The sequence below is a fragment of the Sus scrofa genome, chromosome 11 (assembly GCF_054392235.1).
Source record: "Sus scrofa isolate SSC_HxYL_T2T_F1_AM1 chromosome 11, Sscrofa_HxYL_maternal_Yorkshire_Landrace_v2.0, whole genome shotgun sequence".
NCBI lineage: Eukaryota > Metazoa > Chordata > Mammalia > Artiodactyla > Suidae > Sus > Sus scrofa.
The window spans coordinates 64,182,330-64,206,422 of NC_139393.1; the positions used below are offsets into that span (position 1 = coordinate 64,182,330).

General features: G+C 34.0%; 1 protein-coding gene across 12 annotated transcripts in view; it reads left to right on the forward strand.

The window, feature by feature from the left end:
* Positions 1-24,093, forward strand: part of LOC146398660 (uncharacterized) — a 519,413-nt gene that overhangs the window by 271,419 nt on the left and 223,901 nt on the right. The window contains exon 5 of one of the 12 annotated variants that reach the window (XR_014820073.1): positions 598-1,103. The exons of 10 other annotated variants lie outside the window; for them this stretch is intronic. The gene's annotated coding sequence lies outside the window, so the exon portion shown is untranslated. Of the gene's footprint in view, positions 1-597; positions 1,104-24,093 lie in introns of those variants that run through there. One more of the 12 variants, XR_014820083.1, reaches the window with a different exon arrangement.

The window sequence follows — 24,093 nt, forward strand, 5'->3', positions numbered from 1 at the left end:
CACATTCTAATCTGTATAACTAATACCTGGCTTCATTAACTATATTAGTTTTGATTAGGCTATGCTATGGATATAAAGAAAAAATATCCCAGAATAAGTGCAGTTAAAAATAATAGAATTTCATCTAAATTTAAAATAAAAGCTCATAAGAATGCAAATAAGAGCAGGCATGCAGGCTCTGCTATATTAAGTCGTCAGAGACCCAGGATCAAGTTGTGTTCATCACTTCACCTTCTGCAACATGGACTTCACTCTCCAGGACTCTGACTGTATTCCTGGAGGAAAAAATAAAAATAAAAACAAGAAATTAAGGAAAAGAAACAAAGATTATTTCCAAGCCACTTTCTAAGGAAAACTGCTGCAACTGCCTCTCAATACTCCTACGTACTTTGGACATCTGAATCTAGTCACATGCCCTCATTAGCTACATAAGAAGAAGGGAAATAGAGATCTTATTTTAGAACAGCACTGTGCCAGGCTGAACATCACCCCTACAGAGGAAGATGGGGAGGAAGGACTTCAGAATAGCTATCAGTTTCTGCTCAAATAGCTGGTTTCCACTTTAATAGCTGGTTGTTTATTTTATCTTACCCACAGAGCACATTCAATCCCAGACCAAGCATCTCAACAAATTGTTATATTTGCTTCAAAGCTCATTGTATCGAGCTGATGCAGGGTTCCTTCAATCAAGTCTGGAAGTTGCTCCTCTTGGTCTGAGAAACTGTCAGAGCCAAGTGGACTCTAAGGAGACCTAATAGCTAAATGTGAAGCACATTGGGATGGTGGAACAGAAAAGGACATTATATGAAAATTAAGGAAACCTGAATAAAGTAGAGACTTTAATCACTAATGTATCAAGGGGTTCCCATCATGGCTCAGCGGAAATGAATCCGACTAGGAACCATAAGGTTGCGGGTTCGATCCCTGGCCTTGCTCAGTGGGTTAAGGATCTGGCGTTGCCATGAGCTGTGGCATAGGTTGCAGATGCAGCTCAGATCCTGTGTTGCTGTGGCTGTGGAGTAGGCCGGTGGCTACAGCTCCAATTAGACCCCTAACCTGGGAACCTCCATATGCCACAGGTGCGGACCTTAAAAAAAAAAAAAGGATTAATGTATCAATATATTTTCAGTATTTGTAAAAGTTGTAACATGCCATTGTAAAATGTTAAAAATGGAGCAAACTGAGTATGCCAACTCTCTGGACTATCTTCATGTTTATTTTTCTATCAATTTAAAATTATTCTAAAGATAAATTCCATTTAAATATATGACAACAGGCATGTGGGTTAAATAAAAGCATTATATATATATATTACTTCTTTTACTCTTACCTATTAGCTTCTCTGCACTACTGCATCAGTAAAGCATTCTGAGAATATACAGGTTAAATCTGTCTTTTCTTTATTCTGTTAGCATAGTATACTTATGAGAAATACGTTAAAATACCACTGTCACATTCAATGGAGAATGTTATGGTGACATTTTAAACTTAGATAATAAACTATTTATTCTATAGATATGTTTTGCATAATTTGAACTCTGGAAGGAGAATTTCAAATATTAAAATATTGGATGTAGTAACTACACATTTTTTTAAACTTTACTTGCAATTTAGGAATTCCTATTTCTTCATAGCCCTGGAAAATCATAGTGTGCCAATGAATTCCATCATTTTAATTCCTCAGAGTAATTGATTTGGCTTTTGACACCAATATTACCAATTTATGCCTATCCCATTAAATATTATGGTTGGTTCACCAGTGTTATTCAAATTGTAATATGTTACATGTCACACTTTACAAATATTACAGATTTTAAAATGTAACAGTGAAAAACATGTCTTTCCATTTTCTGATGAAATAAAGAAATACTATGAGCCATGCCTTCTTTTATCCAACTCACTCTGAAGGGTTGACAGAGCTCATGGACAAGATGACAGATCTGTCAAAATAAAATGAATGTGAAAATTTGGGGAGCATCAGAAAGTGAATGGTTTGAGATTTAAAGTGGTAACTGGGGCTTAGACGAGAAGATGACAGAGAGTCTCATGGCTAGGAGGTATTTGAGAGAGTGGGGAAGTGTGCTCTAGGTAATCCTTTTAACTCTTTCTGGTAACCACTGGAGGACATGTAGACAACACCCTGCTGGGTACCTGACAGATCTAGGAGACTAGCCCCTCTGGTCCTTTTGAATTCTGGTGATATGCTGATGGTTGAGAACAAGAACATGAAGACTGTTTCCTCAACATTCCCTCTGCCTATCAACTACACAAGTCACTAGAAATAACACAAGGAAGCATTTTTACAGTCTTCTTAATATCCGTAAAATCAGTATCAATATTAGCTCAGAAAATTGAATCAGTCTTTGAAACCTCTCCATTATTTTACAAAGTTAAGACAGTAAATCACTAGACCGTTGGGGGGAATGTGTTAATTTTCTCTTTTATTCCTTCAGTAATAAGTAAGATCTTTGCTGGGGGGCAGCAGCCATAAATGAATTAGAATTGCATCACGATTATTGTTCCATTTCCTTAATGCCTTGATTTTAATTTTTCAATATTAATATTGGTTTTGATGTTAAAAAAGGAATTATATTTTGCTTGGAAAAAAAAAATTCTACCAGAATATTTATATTTGCAGAGAGTCCAGCCTGGCAAATTGGATAACTTGATTGGTGTTAACTACATCACTAAAAATAGCTACAGGAATTTATACGTCTTTCCATATATCTCAATATTTATCATAAGATTGATAACTAACACTAATTCAATAATTCTCATTTTTTTTTAATGTGGATAAACTAAAATATGAGGTCGATTGCCCCCTCACATCTCCTTTCCACCATATACCATGCAATAATTCTACCACTGCTGTTGGAGAGCTGAGGGGGAATAAAGAAAATCAGATATGATTTTCTGAGTTTAGATTGTGCTATGTCTCCAGTGTTAAACAGGCCATGCCTATTTTCAGTTCTGGCTATGGCACACTTAGTGGTAGTTTGACATGGAACTGTATATTTAATCTATCTTAACTTCTGTTACAAACTTCTTTTGTAAAAAGAACCTAAAGCTAGTTTTCAGAGTTGACAGGTTCAAATGAGATTCATGTGGCAAAAAAAGCATAAAATTAGACACATAGAACTCAAAGCATTGTAATATGATGATAGAGTGTATTATATGCAAATTAGAAATGAAAATATAAACTGATCAGTAAGTTATTGAGTACATGGAGTTTTTTTTTTTTACATGTCAAGAACTGAATATTATAGTTAGATTCTATGTAACTGTATATTTATAGCTGTATACGAAATAGACAACATTGGAAAAATGAAACGATTCGCTGTAAAAACTACAAATGGAAAATTTTTCTGTTTAAATTTATTTAAACAGTATATGGAAACCCAAAATACTAATACTGCCTCTCACACACATTATAGCATGCTACATATTCTGACTTCCGTGATCTTTTTTCTTTTTTTTTTTTTTTTGTCTTTTTGCCATTTTTCTTGGGCCACTTTCCATGGCATATGGAAGTTCCCAGGCTAGAGGTCTAATCAGAGCTGTAGACGCCAGCCTACACCACAGCCACAGCAACGCAGGATCCGAGCCGCGTCTGTGACCTACACCACAGCTCACGGCAACACCAGATCCTTAACCTACTGAGCAAGGCTAGGGATGGAACCCGCAGCCTCATGGCTCCTAGTCGGATTCCTTAACTACTGCGCCATGACAGGAACTCTTCTGTGATCTTTTTTAACAGAAAATTTATTAGAATTGGAATTAATTTTAGAAATATTCCATTTTTCTCTTTCTTGGCTAGGTAGAGTCTTTATCTCTGCTTCGGTGTACTTAAGTCATGAATGATTATTTCGCATTTAATAAATATTTCACTAGAGACACTAAATCGGCACATTTTTGATCCTACTCTCAAAAATTGCTTAGACTAATTGAAACTTCTACATGAATTGTCTTTTTCTGACAATTTATCAATTTCAGAAAGAAATACTGATTTTTGCTCGTTGTGAAATCATCCAGAACATACTGATTAGAAACACAAGTGTATCTATAGACTTTACATGACTTTAACTTGTACAAATAATATGCCATATGTTCACTGAAGAAATCTATTTATTTATTATACAGAGTTATTCATGTGGTATTGGATGACGCTTAACTTTTAAATAAAATATAATGCCTTCAAAATTCCATCTGTGCCTTATGAAGACATGAAAGTAAGCTCATTTTCCCCTATCTGTGTTTTTACTAGTCAGAACATGTAGGCTTGCCCTTTGATACTTGGTTTCTCATCTGTCAGCTGATTATTTTAGTAAGTAGATGTTAGTTAATGACCCAAGAGAATTTTGCCCTTATGCCTGGAAACCATGTGATTTATTTTTCTCCAACAGTAATAATTTACCAAAATATCAGCAGATACTAGGGTCCATCAAAATGAAATGATTTTATGGATGGTGAGAGGTGATATTTTGACAGCCAAATAAATTTTCCCACATGTTGATGCAATATATAAAAATCCAATTCCTTTCTGCTTAGCTATTGATTACACTTCAATCTTGTAGGGCCGGATAGTAATTAGTCTTTTATCTACTACTTGGTAATTAACAAAGGAAAATGTGTCATTAAAAACCTGTGGCATATGCAGGAATTTCCTGGTGGCCTAGCAGTAAGAGGATCCTGTGTTGTCATTGCTGTGGCACAAGTTCAAATCCTGGCCCATGAACCACTGCAAAAAAAAAAAAAAAAAAAAAAAAAAAGCCCTCTGAAAAATCAGGAAATATATGCTATCTTTTTATCTAATTGACTCATATTCATTTAAGTTACTGATTTAACCATATTTTTACTGAGTGATCATACATCAACTATAATTTACTGTGTTTTACTGAGTGATAACTTTAAAGCAAGCAGTATGACAATCATCAATTGTTTGCAGATTTCTGCAAAGTATAAGACATATATTAAAAATAGTTCATAATGAATGGAATTTTGACTGGATGCACTGTGACATGTGTTTCTATTTATCCTAGAGAGTGACAAAATCGATCACTTACCAGTTAGGAGTTTCATTATTATTTAGTATGTGCATCACTCTCTTTATTATTAAAGAATTGTACTAACATCATTATCATCAATTGCTACTTGATTATTAACTGATTAAGTAAAGGCAAGGAACAAAGGAGAAACAAAATCAACTGGAAAACAAGGTTTAAAATGTCAGTAAATACATATTTATTAATAATTACCTTAAATGTCAATGGACTAGATGCTCCAATCAAAAGACACAGAGTGGCAGATTGTATAAAAAAGCAAAAACCTAAAATATGCTGTCTACAAGAGACTCACCTTAGGGCAAAGGATACATAGTGAGGTGATGAGAAAAGATATTTCATGCCAATGGACAAGACAGGAAAGCAGAGTTGCAATACTCATATTGGACAAAATAGACTTTAAAATGAAGGCCATCAAGACAAAGAAGGACACTATTTAATGATAAAAGTATCCATTCAAGAAAAGGATATTACAATCATCAATATATATGTCCCTAACATAAGCGCACCCAGATACATACAACAAATACTAACAGACACAGAAAGAGAAATGGATGGGAACACAATCATAGTAGGAGATTTTAACACCCCACTCACATCAGTGGACAGATCCTCTAGACAGAAGGTCAATAAGGCGAGAGAGAGCCTAAATGACACAATAGAAAAGTTAGACTTGATTGTTATTTTCAAGACATTACATCCAAAAAATTAGAATATACATTCTTTTCAAGCGCACATGGAACATTCTCAAGGATTGACCACATACTGGGGCACAAAACTAACCTCAACTAATTCAAGAGTATAGAAGCTGTTTCAAGTATCTTCTCTGACCACAATGGTATGAAAGTAGAAATCAACCACAGGAAAAAAATGAGAAAAAATTAAACACATAGAGACTAAACAACATGCTACTAAAAAACCAATGGTCAATGAGGAAATCAAAAAGGAAATTAAAAAATACCTTGAGACAAATGATGATGAAGACACAACCATTCAATACCTATGGGATGCCACAAAAGCAGAGCTTAGAGAGAAATTTATAGTGATACAGGCCTTCCTCAAAAAATAAGAAAAATCTCAAATCAACAACTTAACCCACCACCTAAATGAATTGGAAACAGAACAAATGAAACCTAAAGTCAGCAGAAGGAAGGTAATCATAAAGATCAGAGAGGAAATCAATAAACTAGAGATTCAAAAAACAATAGTAAAAGCAATAGGACAAAATAAAGTAATATTTAATTATCAAAAATATTAAATATCAAAACATTTATCACTTCAAAATACATAATAAGTGGAACTATCACTTGACTTTAAATAAGGAACACAGTAACTATTCTGTAGGAAACAGAAAAACTCAAGAAAATAGTTGTAATCTGTATCTAAGTATTTATATTATATCTGGATAAGCTTTCTTTTTTTTTTCCCCACTCATATACATCTGTTTTGACAACCTTCCAAATAGAAAATAGTACTATTAAAGTCTACTATGTGCATAGCACAAGTATTAGCTTTGTTTCGAAACTTGGAAATAAATCAGGATCCTACATTGCAGGATGTGGGGAGGTGAAGGGGTATGAATTGGGTGGATCAGTCGCACAGTAAATTTTCAAGTCAACATTTCTGTAAGTCGTGCTTAGATGATACATAAACTATGTTTTTTACTTATCGTCCTGGACTGTATATTATAATCTCACTTAAATGCTTGGATAACTATCTCTTCTCTATGTAAATTCATGTATTATTTGCTTGCCTGGTTCTCTGATTCTCTCCGTTAAATGGATTCGCTTATGCTCTGCTATTATTATCTCCCTTGATAAGACCATCTCTTCGAATATTAGTAAAGTTTCTAGAGGTACTCTTCTTGCTGTACAATCTAGTTTTGCTGCACAGCAGAAATGGTCACAACATTATAAATCAACTATACTTTAATAAAAATGTTTCAAAAATAAATATAGTTTCAAATGTTATTTATTGGTCCAACTATTGCTGAAATACTATTTATGTAACATTCATTTTCATTTCAAAATGTCCCTTGTCATCTGCACATTTGTAACCTGAATTATATAGTAGGTGAAAACTACTAGAGCTTTTGTTACATCTTGCTCTGCTCGATGGTAATTAATCTTATTACCCATCTCTTCTACAGTCATGGCTTCAAATAAATTTTCATCTCAACTCTAAGTATTAAGAGGAAATGTCTATTTTTTTTTCCTGGTGGATATACAAAAATAAAATTAGAGTGATAATTTCTTTGTATGATATGGTGTTTGAATTTATTAATTTTTCAAAGAATCCTAATTCTCCATTCCAAGCTATGGGATAAAGGGGCAAATACAACTCTATTTAATGTGTTGAATCAGAAATATACATTTTAATTTTAGTTAAATGAGAAGAAAAGTTAATCTTCACCCTTCTAAATCTTCTCTGATATACCGGGAGTTACATTTACACAATGCAAACACAAACCAAGGAAGTTGGAAAATTTTGTCAGAAAGGCTGTCAACTTTCAAGATCACTCCAAAAATTTTCAAAAATGAATATTAAAGAAATCGAATGAATTCCTCATAGCTATTTGTAGTTTTGTATGCTTGTGGTCTGGTATTGCAAATTTGAATAAAATTATTTCATAGAAAATTAAACTCAGTTCAGTACCAAATAACCAGTTTTAATTATTTTATTTCAATGAATTCACTATAAATATACAAATTCATTCTAAATCAATAGAGGTTATGAAATGTTGAGTTACTATTTAATCAAAATGCTTAACAATAAATTACATTTTATTTCAGAGAGCTATAGTTGTTTATTGGTAGAGTACATATTTGATATCTTTCATATATATTTCAAATTCTATATTAGCATGTATATTTTGAATTATAAAAGAAATATTTGAATATATTTTAACATCTCAGAAATATTCAACATGAAAATAAAATTTTACCAACCCTTTTATGTCTAGTGTAGTATAGTAGCAGTATCTGCTACAAAGCTTTATTTCTGATACTACATTTTATTTCAAAACATATTAATGATTTGGGAAAACAAATAAACATGTTTTACTCTTAAGACATTTATAAATTTTTAGTTTTCCCAATTCAAAGTGACAATCAGTTTCACTCAATATATTTTTCAAAACAGAGTAATAAAGTGATTAGTTTTTACTTATTCTCCAAGTCATTACAAAAAGTGTAGAATAATCTTGGAGTTCCCGTCGTGGCTCAGTGGTTAACGAATCCGACTAGGAACCATGAGGTTGCAGGTTTGGTCCCTGGCCTTGCTCAGTGGGTTAAGGATCCGGCGTTGCTGTGAGCTGTGGTGTAGGTCACAGACGTGGCTTGGATCCCGCGTTGCTGTGGCTCTGGCATAGGCCGGTGGCTACAGCTTCGATTAGACCCCTAGCCTGTGAACCTCCATATGCCGCAGGAGTGGCCCAAGAAAAATGGCAAAAAGACAAAAAAAAGAAAAAATTTAAAATAATCCTAGTAGTGCACCTACTGATACAATTATTGAAAAATAAATAATTTCCCCCCAAAATGCTCAGTTTTTCCGAGAGCTGTACTGAGTTAAACAATTAAATATCAATCAAGTACAAGCAACAATCAAGTATTTTTCAAATATGTGTGTAATTACCATGTTAATCCCCAGTGAAGATCTAAGTTTATCTTGCTCTTTTTCCTCCTTCCAAAAGGACTAAACATTCATATTATCCCCATTTTACAAGTTATATTTCCAGCTGGAAATTCATTATGTTGCCATGTCCTTACGACTTTTGATTTTCATTAAAGATCATTATACCACAGAGCAATAATCATATCTCAGAGACAATATAAGCAGGGTCTACTCAGCCTTGATTACATAGCATTGTGTTTTTAAATTAATGTCTGAACACTGAGATCAATTAACACTTTTAGGGGAAATATTTTCAGCACAACAAATTGCATTTAAATTGTCTTGTGGGTAGTTCATTGTCATAAAGTATAATTTAAGAACATTCTTATCATTGCTTAGTTATGATGAAATGGAAAGTCTGATAAACATTAACCCTTACAAATAGATAAGAAAATAGGAAATGAAAGTTCTCTTTAAGGTGTTGAAATGTTTTAGGATGGATTTTCATACCAGATGATTAATGTAATAACATAATCTAAAACAGAATGCATAAGGAATAATAAAGGAAAAGTAATAGTGTCAATTTGTGCCTTGAGTCTCTGGAACATTTAGCACAATGGGTCTCATAACTTTTTTTTCAGACAGTAGTAACTATAACACAAAATTCAAAGAGTACTCTTTTCACATGGATAAGATTAAGTATAAACATATATTTCATCTATTGAATTAAATAATAAAACTATGTTGAGAAAATAAAAAACAAAATGACTTTAACTACCTATGTCTGAATTCAAAGACCTTTCTGGTCCTAGGCTTCATGCCCAGATGTTTCAAACAAATTTGGGGAGTTATAAACAACCTCCGGAAATTCTTCCTTGCTCTCCACCTGATGGAGGCACTGAGCTGCTGATTCTTACGGAACTCACTCTGATCAGAGTTTAAATACCTTAGGATGCATTTTTGTTATACATATTATCATTTGCCTGAAAAAAAGTGTGAACTGCCATGTTATTTACAGCCAAATTCTGTTTGCTATAAATGTGTCATGATTTTGTATTAACTGATTTCTATGATTTATCATTCAATAGATTATTCATAAGTTATAAACAGTGAAATAATTGACAACAAGTTTAGCAGGCAAACTTCTACCACTGAGTTTTATGTTCAGATGTTAAGATAAGCAATATGGAATTTTGTTATTTAAATTGCAAGTTTCTAAAAATAATGATGGTTCTTTTGAGTAGAGAATGGTCTGTACTCATCAAATAACACAAATATTTCTAAATTACTTGTCTATATTACCTGTCTATATTATTGAAAAGCAAAATAGCTGTGTAGCATTAAGCAAATTGATAAAAGCCTTTCAGGCCTCTGCTTCCAAATCTTTAAAATGGGAATAATAGGATACCTGCTTCATAGATGCTTTTTAACCTCAGGTATTGACTTTAACAAATCAACAGCAGTCCTATTTCTTTAACCAAGATAGAAATAAGTTATACTCTCTAATTTCTATGAAAATCGTGGTGTCAATATACATGTTACTATTATGATAAACTTATTATATTATACTACATGGCTTTCATAACAGATTCTTAATATCCATCTTTTCTGGAGGTAACTTATACACCATAGCATTGATTTGGGAAAGAGCAAGACATGATAAAATAAATTAATTGAAAACATTTCTTTTTAATTAGAAATGTTAAGCCCAATTAGTTTCTCTTCATTGGGGAAACCAGACAATAAAAAATTGTGACTATGTTTTATTAATTTGGAAAAGATAAAAGAAAGCTTTTTGTTTGCCATACACTTTTTTATTTGCATTTTCATCTCTGATAGGTAATATGAAATATTATTGGGCACTAGCTATGTGCTATGAAATCTGTTCACTGTCCTACATAAAGAATGTCTTTTAATACAATCATTTATTCCCTCAAATTAGGGCATTAATCTAAGGCATCCATAAGTATTCATGACAGAATATTATTCCTTTTTTCTTTTTACTTTCTCAACCAAATTTTGCTCACAGTAAAGATACACATAAATGTTTTATAGTTTTATTAAAACCTATGTGCCCAGATTTCTAGAGATCTACTTAAATGAAGGATCAAAGTGTCTTCTGAGAACTTTTTTTTTTTTTTTTTTTTTTGTCTTTTCTAGGGCCACACCCATGGCATATGGAGGTTCCCAGGCTAGGGGTCTAATCAGAGCTGCAGTCACCAGCCTACGCCAGAGCCACAGCAACGCCGGTTCCAACTGCATCTACAACCTACGCCACAGCTCATGGCAATGCCTGATCCTTAACCCACTGAGCGAGGCCAGGGATCAAACCCACAACCTCATGGTTCCTAGTCGGATTCATTAACTATTGAGCCATGACAAGAACTCCTGGGAATATTTTAAGACAAGAGAAAACCAAGGTGCACAACGTTTGCTAAGGAAAATGGGCCATCATGAAATGGTGTATAAGATGGGAAGTAAGTTTTAAGAGCTCTTGATTTGGTGTAATTTTAAATTTACAAGGAAACTGTAAGCATAACACCATGAACTTCCATGTATCGTTCATCCAATGCTGCCCTTACTCCTGAGCATTAATAATTTGTCTCACTTGTTTTACAATTCTGTTTATAAGTATACATTTATTTTTCAGAATAATTTGAGAGCAAGTTGGATGTATTGCCCCTTTACCTTTATCACTTCAGTTTGTATTTTCAAGGAAAAAGGGAATTATTTTACATAACCATGGAGTTTTAAAAGTTGGAAAATATAACATTGAAATAGTGTAATCATAAAGTCTCCTGCTCATATGTCAGTTATCCAAATAATGACCGTTATAGGTATTGTTTCCCTTCCAGGATCCAATATAAGATCACATGTGATATTAGTTGTCATATCTCCTTAGCCACCTTTAATCTGGAGCAGTTCCAGAGTCATCAGTCATTATTTCTATTTATTGACCTTGACACTGTTAAAAAGTATAGGTCGGTTATTTTGTAAGATGTCTCTGAATTGACTTCGTCTGATATTTCCTAGTGATTAGGTTCACCTTATGCTCTTTGTCAGGCATACCCACCATCCATATTGCATCCTTCTTAATACCTTGTATCTGAAGATGCATGATGTCATTTTTCCCCAGCCTTTGGTAATGTTAGGTTTGACTACTTGGTAAAGGCAGTGCCCACAACTTCTCTCCTCTGTAAAATCATTAATAATTATAACTAATTAATAATCATTCTATAGGTATTTAACTTCAAATTATATAAAAATCCTGTTCCATCTCAAAATTTAACCGACTAGTTTTAGAGTAGATTTGGAGATTTTCTAAATGTGTATATACATGTATATATATAAAATTTTGTGTTCTACTATAGGGAAGATCCTTCTTTTCCTTTTTGTTTTATTTAATGACTATAGAATATATTGTGGCATTATTAACTTTGATCTTCAACTTGCAATGACCATCATCGTGAGTAGAACTTTGAATATATCCACTCAAATTGTATTCTTGCCCTAATTCTGTGGATTGTGTTTGAGTCTAGGTATAGGACTTTACAGATGAATGCTAAAGGAATCAAGATGCTATTTGAGAGAATAAAGGCAGTATATCTCAAAAACTTACGTAACAAAATATTTCCAAAATTTGAAGAGAAGAGCTCTTCTGACTTCTAGAGAGAAAAAAGATTATGATGCCATCACACGTCCAGTATTTTATTTTATTTTTTCTAATTTATGGTTGATTTACAATGTTCTGTCATTTTATTTTTTTATTTTTTTAATAGTTTTTTCCCCAATACAACTTTTTTTTCCTACTCTACAGCATGTTGACCCAGTTACACATACATGTACACATTCTGTTTTCACACATTATCATGCTCCATCACGTGACTAGACATAGCTCCCAGTGCTACACAGCAGGATATCATTGCTAATCCATTCCAAAATCAATAGTTTGTGTCTGTTAACTCCAAGCTCCCCAACCACCCTGCTCCCTACCCCTCCCCCTTGGCAGTATTTTAAACACCAGAGGACACTAAGCTAATATCTTGGACAGCCATAAAGAAGGAAACTTTAGACAAGACCTACCCCCTTGGACATAAACCTTGATTAGCTCGGTACAGACAAGGAGAAACATTTAATGCACAAGATAGTTTCAGAAATCACCTGAACTCCATTAATGGTCACCTCTCTGTCAATAATTAGCATCAGCGACCTTTCTGGGGTCTTCAGAGTCATTGGCAGTAGACTATGAGAATAGTGGACTGAATGGAGAGAAAAAAATTGGCGATAGCCACCTAGTAGTGATATGAGTGGGATATTCAAGGTTTAAAATTCTGTATTTATATAGATATGATACAAACAAACAAAAAAAGAACAGATAAAAAGAGAAAATATATATATACATTAGCAATCTGGTTGGTAACCATTATGTGAAACCATGCATTTTGATGATTTTTTAGCTTCATATTTTACAATTTAAAAGTAACAGTAAATTGACATTTCTTTGCCATCCTGAATTTAAATATTTAGTTCTGTTATAATACACCTTAAAACAAACTGACGAGCACATGTACAAAAAACTTTTGGCCATTATTTTTTGGCTTGTCCAGGAGTTTTCTCTTTTGTAACCTAACCTAGCAATGACAATCTGATGCTCAGATTCTTCCTCCAGACAACACTACAAAGACATTTATTCACAAATATATGGATGATTAACTGAAAGGTACTCCTTTCTTCTCAAAGTTTCATGACCTATAAGTAATATTTAAGTCATGTCAACTTGTTCCCTGAGTTGCTCTGCTGAGCAGAGTACTAGCAAAGAAGCCTTTGCCTCAGGCAGGCTCCACTTTCTGCAAAACAGCCTGAGAAAATCTGACAGCCTTTACAAATATATCTAACTAACTTCAATTTAATCAGCATGAACAATTTTAATTTGGATAAAGTGCTAAAAAAACAAGGCATAATCTACTACACTAAGTGCATTTTTTAATTCTTTGAATTTTTTATTTTTTGCCTTTTCCTAAGATATTCTCTTGACATAATGAAAAAATGCATGACTAATAAATGGTCTTTTAAAATGCCTGTTGCCTTTAATCAGTATTGTACTAATTATGTTTCTGAGTATATAATTGTCTTTGCTCTCCTGAAAAGGAAAAAGAATTAGTTTCCACGAGATAAAGATTTTGTCCTCAAGTGTGAAAAAGCAATTTCTTTAAATTCTTCAAATTATAATCATATAGGTTTCCTTGCAAACCGTAATTACACAGTGTCCCTATAATTTCTCTCAGTACAGATTTAGCTCCTCTTCTGTATGATCATTGTATGGCAACAATACAATAGCTTACCCTCATGTGACTCCATTGTGGCTACATTCCCTGGCCCACATTTGTGTGGAAGGCAAAAGATGCCAAGAAGCTGAGAAAACCAAGAAAATATAAGAATTATTATTTTTAAAATTGATGGTTTGTAAGCCACGCATATTTATTATCTGAGTTTCTTAGAAAATTACTGGTTACATTACTGGTTCGCATACTTCTCTGAATGCCTGATAGGAAAATCTTTTATTTTAACATCAAGTCCTTAAAAGCAGTTATGGAAAATAGGGAATAATTGACATAAAAAAGTTATCTACCTTCTTTATCATCCTCCATTAAATATACTTATATAATTTAAATACAAACTACTTAGCAAAGAAAATTAAAACTTAATTGTATGCTTCCTGCAAAATTCTGTTTGGTCAGCTCATTTCAGTTCTATATCATACCAGCAGGTGGCAGAATTAGGGCACAAAATTGCAGAACTTGAGAAAGGTAGAAATACACCTTTTCAGTGTCTTGGGATGGCAGGCATTTTCGTTCCTGTACATGCAGGGACTGAACTCACTTAGTTCTAGTTCTAATCAGGTGCAACCCTTTCCTTGAACTAGTTGAAGCTGTAGACTTTAATCACAAATCACTGCTTTGCTGCAATAATTTTCAGCCTCCACCATAAAGCAGATCAAAAGCATACGGTATATATAAATTTGGATTATTTTAATACTAGGTGACACCAGGCTCTCTCTGGGAGAATGACTGTTCATATGAGAAGGAAAAGACAAAATTAAACAATCTTGCCTTTTTTTTTTTTTTTTCTTTTCATCTTTTGTCTTTTTAGGGCCTCACCCAAGGCATTGTGGAGGTTCTTAGGCTAGGGGTCTAATCAGAGCTGTAGCTGCTGGCCTACGCCACTGCCACAGCAATGCCAGATCTGAGCCACATCTGAGACCTACACCACAGCTCACAACAACACCAGATCCTTAACCCACTGAGCGAGGCCAGGGATCAAACCTGCAACCTCATGGTTCCTAGTCAGATTCGTTAACCATTGCACCATGACGGGAACTCCACAATCTTGCCTTTTAATATCAAAGGTATTTTAGTGGATAATGAAGTTTTGCCTTGTTTTAGAACAAAATAGACAATAAGTTTATTGATTGCATTCCTTTTGAGAAATAATTCAAGGGCCTTGTATATGTAAGCCTGCTGCTTCTTTTCCACTGAAATTCTTTTTATGTTCCTGCTTCTTTTACCTATGTCAACAAATGCCTTGGTGGTAAAAATATTTATTACCTGGTTTTCTTATATTGAGTGGACTGTGTAATGTCCACATTTTTTCGTATACTTTTTGTCTCTGAGTTATCTTATTAGGTTTTCTTAAAGTGATAATCACCCCTGCACATCTTCTTTGCAATCCTTCTGAATAGTGTATTATCAAATCAAAATACAACATAACATATTAAACTAACAAAGGAATGCTCCTATAAAATATCTATGTATTAATCACCTGTTAATTAAAAGTATTGAAAAATAGTGTTTTGAAATATTACTAACTTCTATGACTTTGTAGATATTTGTCTAAGAATTAAAATGAGATAGTAAATTTAAAATGCCTGATACATCATCAATACATATGCATTACTTTGTAACAGCTTTCCCTCATATTAAGTGTTTGTTAAAAATTCTTGTTTTAAATAAAATTATCTTCTTAAGTAAAATATCATGGAATGAATTTAGCCATATGTTTCCATGTTAGGAAATAAAAGGAAAACATTTTAAAGGGATAAATCAGAGGGGTGTACACAATGTTGTCAATTGCAATGTAAAATAAATACATAAAATAAGTAAAGAAAACAGTCTAAAGATTTACCCACATGTCTTGAGGCTGAGGTAAGAATACATAAGGCAACAAGAGGCTAGTAAACAAAAAAAGAGCAAAGCACAAGATAAGAACATTGTAACATATACAATTTATTGTGCATGTACAAGACTTATTATGTGTCACAACACAGAAGGTTAAGTGATATTTTCCTCACTTTAATTAAGTAGAAGCTCTCAGACATAAAGTAACATATTTATCACCCAATCACAGAAGGAAGACTGGTTTTGAAACCTAAGAGGATATAATTAAATAACTGTTTTTCTTTCCTTGACATGTCACCATTCTTGATAATGTGTTGTTCTCTATTCACACATTTATTTTATATTCCTTTTGCATCTCCACAATTTCAAACATATAAGCTACTACATCTTTTGAAAGTCGGCTGAACTCTTCTCACATCAATTTGTTTCAAAATAAAATGGCTTTAGTGTTTTTAAAACATCTGATTACTCCTATATTATAATAATATAACAATCCTATTATGATTGGCAAGTAATATTCGTGTACTAGAGCCATTGTTCTAAATACAGTTTCATGGATATTACATAGTATGTTCTTACAACAATCCTATAAGCTAGGCAGTACTCTTATCCCCAACTTAAAGTCAAAGGTTGTGAGGCACAGAAAAATGTAGGAACTTGACCAAAATCACAAAGACAAAGTGGAACAAAAATTTGAATTTAGGTGATCTGAGTCAAGACTCTGTTACTTGTTCTGTCAAAGAAAATCTCAGCAGTGCAGATGCTAAGTTTGTAGGAATTATTGAGAAAGCATCTTTTGTTAGACCTGCTACTCTGAACCTGTTTCATAAAGACTTAGGAAATGATTATGGCAAAATTTCTAAGTGGTGAGGGCAAAAATAAAGTAGGAATTAGTAGGAAAGAACAGACTTAAGGTCATGGTTGCCTAGTGTAAAAGAGGAGTTATGATAAAAGTATGAAGCAGATCACTGCCAAGATAGTAAGCTTCATTTTTTCACACTCATTTGACCTGAGAAAATGGCTAGACCATTTGATTAGTATAAAAGAACCATTCCCAGTTTTAATCATGTGGTATATCTGACAAGGCAAGCTGTGAAATGTGATTTTTGAATCACCATGAAATCGGTTTTATAAATAATATAAGACTTGCAGTCACATAAACTCTATCAGAATGGCTATGCTATATATAGTCCTTGCCACGTTGTATTCTAAAAGGCACTTGACATGTAATTTGTCTACTTTAGAATCCCTTGAGTATGATTGTTAATTTTATTCATCAGAAGTGTGGTATCTGGTGATAAAAAGATATTTTTTAAAAACCTCTTTTTTATTTATTCTTTTTTTAAGTGTTTTTGTTTTTGTTTTTAATTTCTAATATCAGACTCTTAAATAACATATCCCTCTAAGGAATATAGATATCAAAGAAAGTCTTGCTGGAATTGAAGAATATCCAATTGCCATAAGAATATAAGAATAATACTAAAGCAGGACATAGATGGGTCCCAGGCTGAGCAGCTGTAATCTGTTCCTTGTGGACAGATAACTTCAAGATCAAAGCTGCATCCTGCTTGGATAAAAGATAGAGACCATCTCTTTCTCATTCTTGACCTCCAGAGCTACACACTCACAGAAAGTTTCCTCGGGGGCGGGGGGGGGGGGGGGGGGGGGGGAGGTGTCAGAGAAAGGAGGGGCACCAGACCCTAGTACATCCCATCAACTTCCCAGAGACCCTGGTGGTAAAATCCATCCTGAGGGCAGGGCCCTGAGTCAGGACAAAGCCAGACAAAGCAAAATGCTTGGCCATAGGAATTCCAGAAGGACCAACCTAGTACAAGTGATTAAACAACCTCCAAAGCATATGTTGCTCTCTTCCCCTCTTACTCTTTCTCTCTGTCTTTTTTTTTTTTTTTTTTTTTTTTTTTTTTGTCTTTTGTCTTTTTTTTGTCTGTTGTTGTTGTTGTTGCTGTTGTTGCTATTTCTTGGGCCGCTCCCGCGGCATATGGAGGTTCCCAGGCTAGGGGTTGAATCGGAGCTGTAGCCACCGGCCTACGCCAGAGCCACAGCAACGCGGGATCCGAGCCGCGTCTGCGACCTACACCACAGCTCACGGCAACGCCGGATCGTCAACCCACTGAGCAAGGGCAGGGACCGAACCCGCGACCTCATGGTTCCTAGTCGGATTCGCTAACCACTGCGCCACGACGGGAACTCCTCTCTCTGTCTTTGTCTCTGTCTTTCTCTTTCTCTTTCCCTTTCTATAACCCCACCCCCTCAGCCTGTCTGTGCCTATATTTTCTCAACACTTCTCTTGCCTCTTCAAATAAGCACTTAATTGCCTCACCACCCGCAGTCTCTTTGCTGAATTCTTTCTCCAAAGGAACAAAATTCTGGGGACTTATATCTAGTGGTTGGAGTTCAGCATTCTCACCCGAGACAACAAGAACAACAATGATACCTCAAGTTGGTATTTATAATAATAGTGGAAGGTTTTCTTAATTTTTGCTTGAACTAGCTTGTAAAACTTTCAGGAATTTCAAATTAATTTACGTTTCTATAGCGACTTGATTGTAGTAATTTCAAGCCCAACAGATTTCAGCTTAAGTATTTCTAGTTCACTTACATCTAAAATGTTTCATTAGTAAATTAAACATATCCATGTAACAAAGATTTTTAAGGTAAGCACATATCAGTATAAACACATTCTTCATCATGATCTTTTCTCATCAAGAGGCACTGTGAGTATGAAAAAATGATGCAAAAGGGAAATGCTAATTGAATTGAAAGTACTTGAATCTTTTAAACTTTTTGATCTGAGTCTATCTGGGAGGCTCCACTATCCAAGGAATGGACTTATATATATGCTAAATCCTGTGTTTTAACCATTCCCTTCCTATTGGGTTCTAGTAGAATTAGAGAAAATCTGGAAGTAGTGAAGGCTAGAGCCTTATAAATAGAGCCTATAGATTCGATATGGCCTTTAAAAATGCAAGTTAAAGGACAAATATTGACTTATTCTGATGATACAGATGCCATTTAAAGAGAATAGGAAATTTGCCTCCTAGAACGAAACCAAAAGAGCAAAAAGATTTTATTTTCTTTAATGTGACTATCCTATGTAAGAGTTAGAACATTTAGGGCACCAAAATACTGATATCAAATTTCTGCTGCAGGCAACTGATTTATCAAAAAAAAAGGGGGGGGGGATTATGTATCTCACATAAACAAACAATGCCCTGGTATTGAATGAATGATCCAGGACTGACAATGTAGCTTGATGATGTCATTGATCTATTCATACAATGTATCTTTCTATTCCACTTATCTCATGAAGGTGACATTACACCCTCCTCATAGTCTGGCCCCACTATTGCAAAGATACCACAAACCAGAAGAATAAAGAAGGGTAAATAAATACAAAATCTTCATACTACCAGACACTTTACCTTTCAATCAAGACAGAAATCAGGTTTCTGAAAACTCCACTGGTAGACTTTCACTGAGGTCTTTTTAGTTACAAGCATGTTGCATTTACATTCCTTCCTTCATGAGATCCTGGGAAATCTTAATCTGGGCTCTTCAATCCCTCTGAAAACTTGAGATTCCAATAGAAGGAGTAAGAGAATGATGGATTTCATGAACGCACTTAGCTGGGTTTGACACAAAATACTTCAGTTAACTTACCTAAAATTTGGTTTCCTCTAGGAAAATTAGATAAATATTTGATTATAAGCTTTCATTTATTTGTTTTCTTTTGTTATGGCAAGAACACTGAACATGAGATCTACCCTCCTAACAAAGTTTTAAGGGTACAATACATTAGACTGTATGTAAAATATTGTATAGCAGACCTCTAGAATTTATTCATCTTATTTAACTAAAACTTTATGCCTTTTGATTAGTAACTCTCCATTTCTCCCTTTACTGGTCCCTGGCAACCAACAGTCTACTCTTTGATTCTACAGATTTGACTAATTTAGAAAACTTATATAGATGGAATCATGCAATATTTGTCTTTCTGTGACTGGCTTATTTCACATAACATGATGTCTCAAGATTCAGTCATATTGTCACATATTGCAGAATGCTCTTTTTTTTTTTTAGGGTGGCACCCAAGGCATATGGAAGTTCCCAGGCTAGGGGTCGAATTGGAGCTACACATGCCAGCCTACACCACAGCCACAGCAGTGCCAGAACTGAGCCACGTCTGTGTCCTATACCACAGCTCACAGCAATGCTGGATTCTTATCCCATTGAGCAGGGCCAGGGATCAAACCCACATCATCATGGACATTGGTCATATTTGTTACTGTTGCACAACAGGAACTCCAGAATGTCCTTCTTTTTAAAGCTAAACAGCATTCCATTGTGTGAATATATCATATTTTCTCCATCCACTTATCTCTCGATGAACATTTATTTAGGTTGTCTCCACATCTTGGCTAATATGAATAATGCTGCAATGAACATGGAAGTGCTAATATCTGAGATTCTGATTCTTTTGGATACTGGTTTCTGCAGTGGTTTAATGAATACAATACCAAAATTGAGGACAAAAAAAACAAAAATAAATGAGAATATGTCAAACAAAAAGCTTCTTTACAGCAAAGAGAACAATAATAGAAAATAAAACTAATGGAATGGGAAAAATATTTGCGACGCATATATCTGATAAGAAGATAATCTCCAAAATCTATAAAGAACTTTTAAAACTCATAGCTAAAAACAAAAACAAAAAAACTAATAACCTGATTGAAAAATGGGCTAAGGACTTGAAGAGTCATTTCTCTGGAAAAGACACACAAATAACCAACATGTATATTGAAAAATACATAATGTCAGTAATCCTCAGGGAAATGCAAATCTAAACCACAAGGAGATAATATCTCACACCTGTCAGAAAGGCTATTATCAAAAAAACAAAAGTGTTGGTGGAAATGTGGAGAGACTGGTTTAAACCAAATATGACTACTACCATTCATATTCCTTCACCTGACTATAGAGAAAATATTATTCTATCAATTTAATTGTAGTGTAACATATTATTAAAATATTTTGAAAATGTTGACTTCTTAGTAAAAAGAGGGAGAGGGAGGCTGAGAGAGAAGAGCAGAAGAATGTGACAGGAAAGGAAAAAATTGTTTTAGGAAAATCTGGTCTTTTAAAATTGTGTGTGCTTGGATGATTTGATAGTATTAATACTAATATTTAATATTCAAATACATAACATGCACTTAAAAGTCATTTTGTGTTATACTCTTGAGTGGAATTCTCCATCTTGCAAACAAGAAACTTCTTTTACATGGCATTTTTAAATATGTACCTCTAAGCTTTTAAATATATTTAAACCCTTTCAAAAGAAGAGTGCAAGCATTCATATTTCAACAAGATTTTTTTGAATTTATGTGAATTTAATGCCTTATGAATTATGCCATACCTTTGCATGTTTCATATAACTTGCTTTTTTAAAGGTCTCACTTATTTATTTCACATCACAGTTGCTATAGCAACCTATTACTGTACTATTTAGTTTTATGGCTTTTTTGATAAGGCTATCTCCAAATTACAGCATGTCTAGAACTTGTTGGATCATAATTTAACTTTCACTGTGAAGAAACAACATATTAGTCCTATCTTGGCAGATTTATATTGGCTTCCTGTTTCAACCAGAATTATCTCCAAGCTATTAATTCTAGACGATTTTATTTTTTGTTTGGTGATGAAATGGCCTAGAATTCCCAATTCTTTCAGGGTGTCCAACGAAAAATATCATCTCTACAACTTTACTCTTCTGATGAATATTTTTGAGAGTTATGTTGTTTTCAATAGAAAATGTATGTCTCAAAAGCTTTTGTTGTTGTTGCTATTATTTTCTCCATTTACTTTGGAAGCCTAATCTTCATTACACAAAACCAGAATTACTGGTCATTCATTTTTTTAAAAAATGCTCGCTTGATCTTGGATATTCTTTTTATACGTATTATCAAAGATTATGCTGAATAATTATTTTGATCTGAAGAGTATACTTAATTACCTCTTCATAACCTCAATCTAAATTGCATCAATGATACATTGTTTTGAAATAATGTACAGTTTGCCCTTGAACAATGCAAAGGTTGGCCCTGACTCCCACACAGTTGAAAATATGCTTCTTACTTTACAGTTGGCCCTTATTTGAGGTTCTACATCCATAGGTTCAGCCAATCACAGATTGTATATTACTATGTAAATCCTGAAAAAAATCTGCCTATAAATAGACCTGCACTATTCAAACCCTTGTTGTGTTATTATCTGTGTAGGATATCTATAGGGATTTTCTGTATATATGTAGCATTGTTATACAGAAAAATATATATTTAAAATCAAAGTACATGGATCTAAGGGAAGTGCCAACCTGCTGAGTTCATGAAACACTGTATACATCCAGTCTTGTCTACAACAACCACACTGAATCAGTATCTCTGCCTAGATATGATCCTGTAGGCTTAATTTTTATAACAGGGCTACCCACATTTTTCTACTGTTTGGCTGTTTTAACGTATTCATGTGCTTCATTTACATTCCCTTTGAGCCTGTTTAGATAAACATTGAGAGATTATAATAGGCAAGTGGTTCTATGATAGGATAATAATTTAGTTCAAATTTTAAATAATTCTGGACACATCCTGCACAATACAAACCTCAGGTCAGTCTTTTTTCCCCCAATCTTTCATTTTTTTATTATAAATTAATTTTCTGTAATGAATGGTGAGAAAGAAAAGGAAGAAAGGTGTTAAATTTTCCTTCAGACACTGTCAAACAAAGATAGGCAAGTGAAAGAAAACAAGTTGAGCTATGAAGGAGACTGGACATCGGTACTGGCTTGAAAGGAAATAAAAATAATATTGAATTTATTTAATTTCTTTCTTTCTTATTTTTTTTTTGTTTGGTTTTTAGGGCCACACCTGAAGCTTATGAAGGTTCTCAGGCTAGGGGGTTGAATTGGAGATTCAGCTGCAGGCCTATGCCACAGCTCATGGCAATGCTAGATCCTTAACACACTGAGCAAGGCCAGGGATCAAAACTGCATCCTCGTGGGTACTAGTTGGGTTTGTTACTGCTGAGCTATCATGGGAACTTCTGAATTTACTGAATATCTTTCGTGGTGGAAATATGATTTTTCTTCCACAGTTATATGGATTTTCTTCCACAATTATGACACGAGTAAAGGTTGTAAGATTTCCTTGAACATCAGCACTGTAAAATGTATTTAATAGGTTTAATATTTTATCAGCTAATTAGTTCAAGGTTCTGTTTATTTTGGATACCAGGCAAATACAGTTTGACCCAGTTTTTTGTTATCATTTGTTTCTCTGAGTAAAGTACTACTTTTTCCTTCCTATCTGGGAGATGGAATAATACACATAATTATTCAAAATGGAGGCAGGGCTGTGTCAGTTTTGCATCCTCATATATCATGCTGTTACTTTCTCTGCATTGTTTGGTTCTTTTCACTGCTGTCCCAGTTCTGACATGGATAGCTGCTCACTCACTCTGTAGCTGTTCATCTTCTGGATATATTGGACAAAGTGCCCTTGATAGAATGCCAATCCATCTCAATGGATGTCAGCAGAGAAATTAATATTGGGCAGTGTTTATATCCTTTTCTCTCTCTTCCCACTTTTCTATAGGACACACGAAGAAGACTGTGTACTTCAGACTTTACTGAAATTTGGGGAAAATATGAAGTTAACTTATAGATATTAAAATAGCAGTTATATATTAAATACCATTGCTTTTATAACCTAAATAAGTTTAATTATCTAAGTCAATCATTTGCTCTCTTGAATACATTCATTATGAACTTTATACTTTGTCTTCAGATTTGCCCATGAACTTTCTGAAATTACTTTCTTCTTTTGATCTCAGCAGGCTCCACCCAACATAGAGACCACACTCCTCTCAACTTGCTTATGCCTTTTAATTCCTTCATATTATGCTACATTTCCCTTAGTTATTTGTTTTATGATTTTCCAAAGCAAGTGTCAAAGTCTGATAAAATAGTCGTGGATTGCTATATCCCAGGAATGTCCACCATTTAAATGTGTAGAGTTGTACTCAAGTCACTTCAGTCTTGAATGATAAATAGTAGCAGTGATAAGTAGTCCTGAAGATAAATAGTATGAAAGACACAAATACATGAATACACACAGGCACACAGCCCTAACACACACACACACACACACACACACACACACACACACTCATAT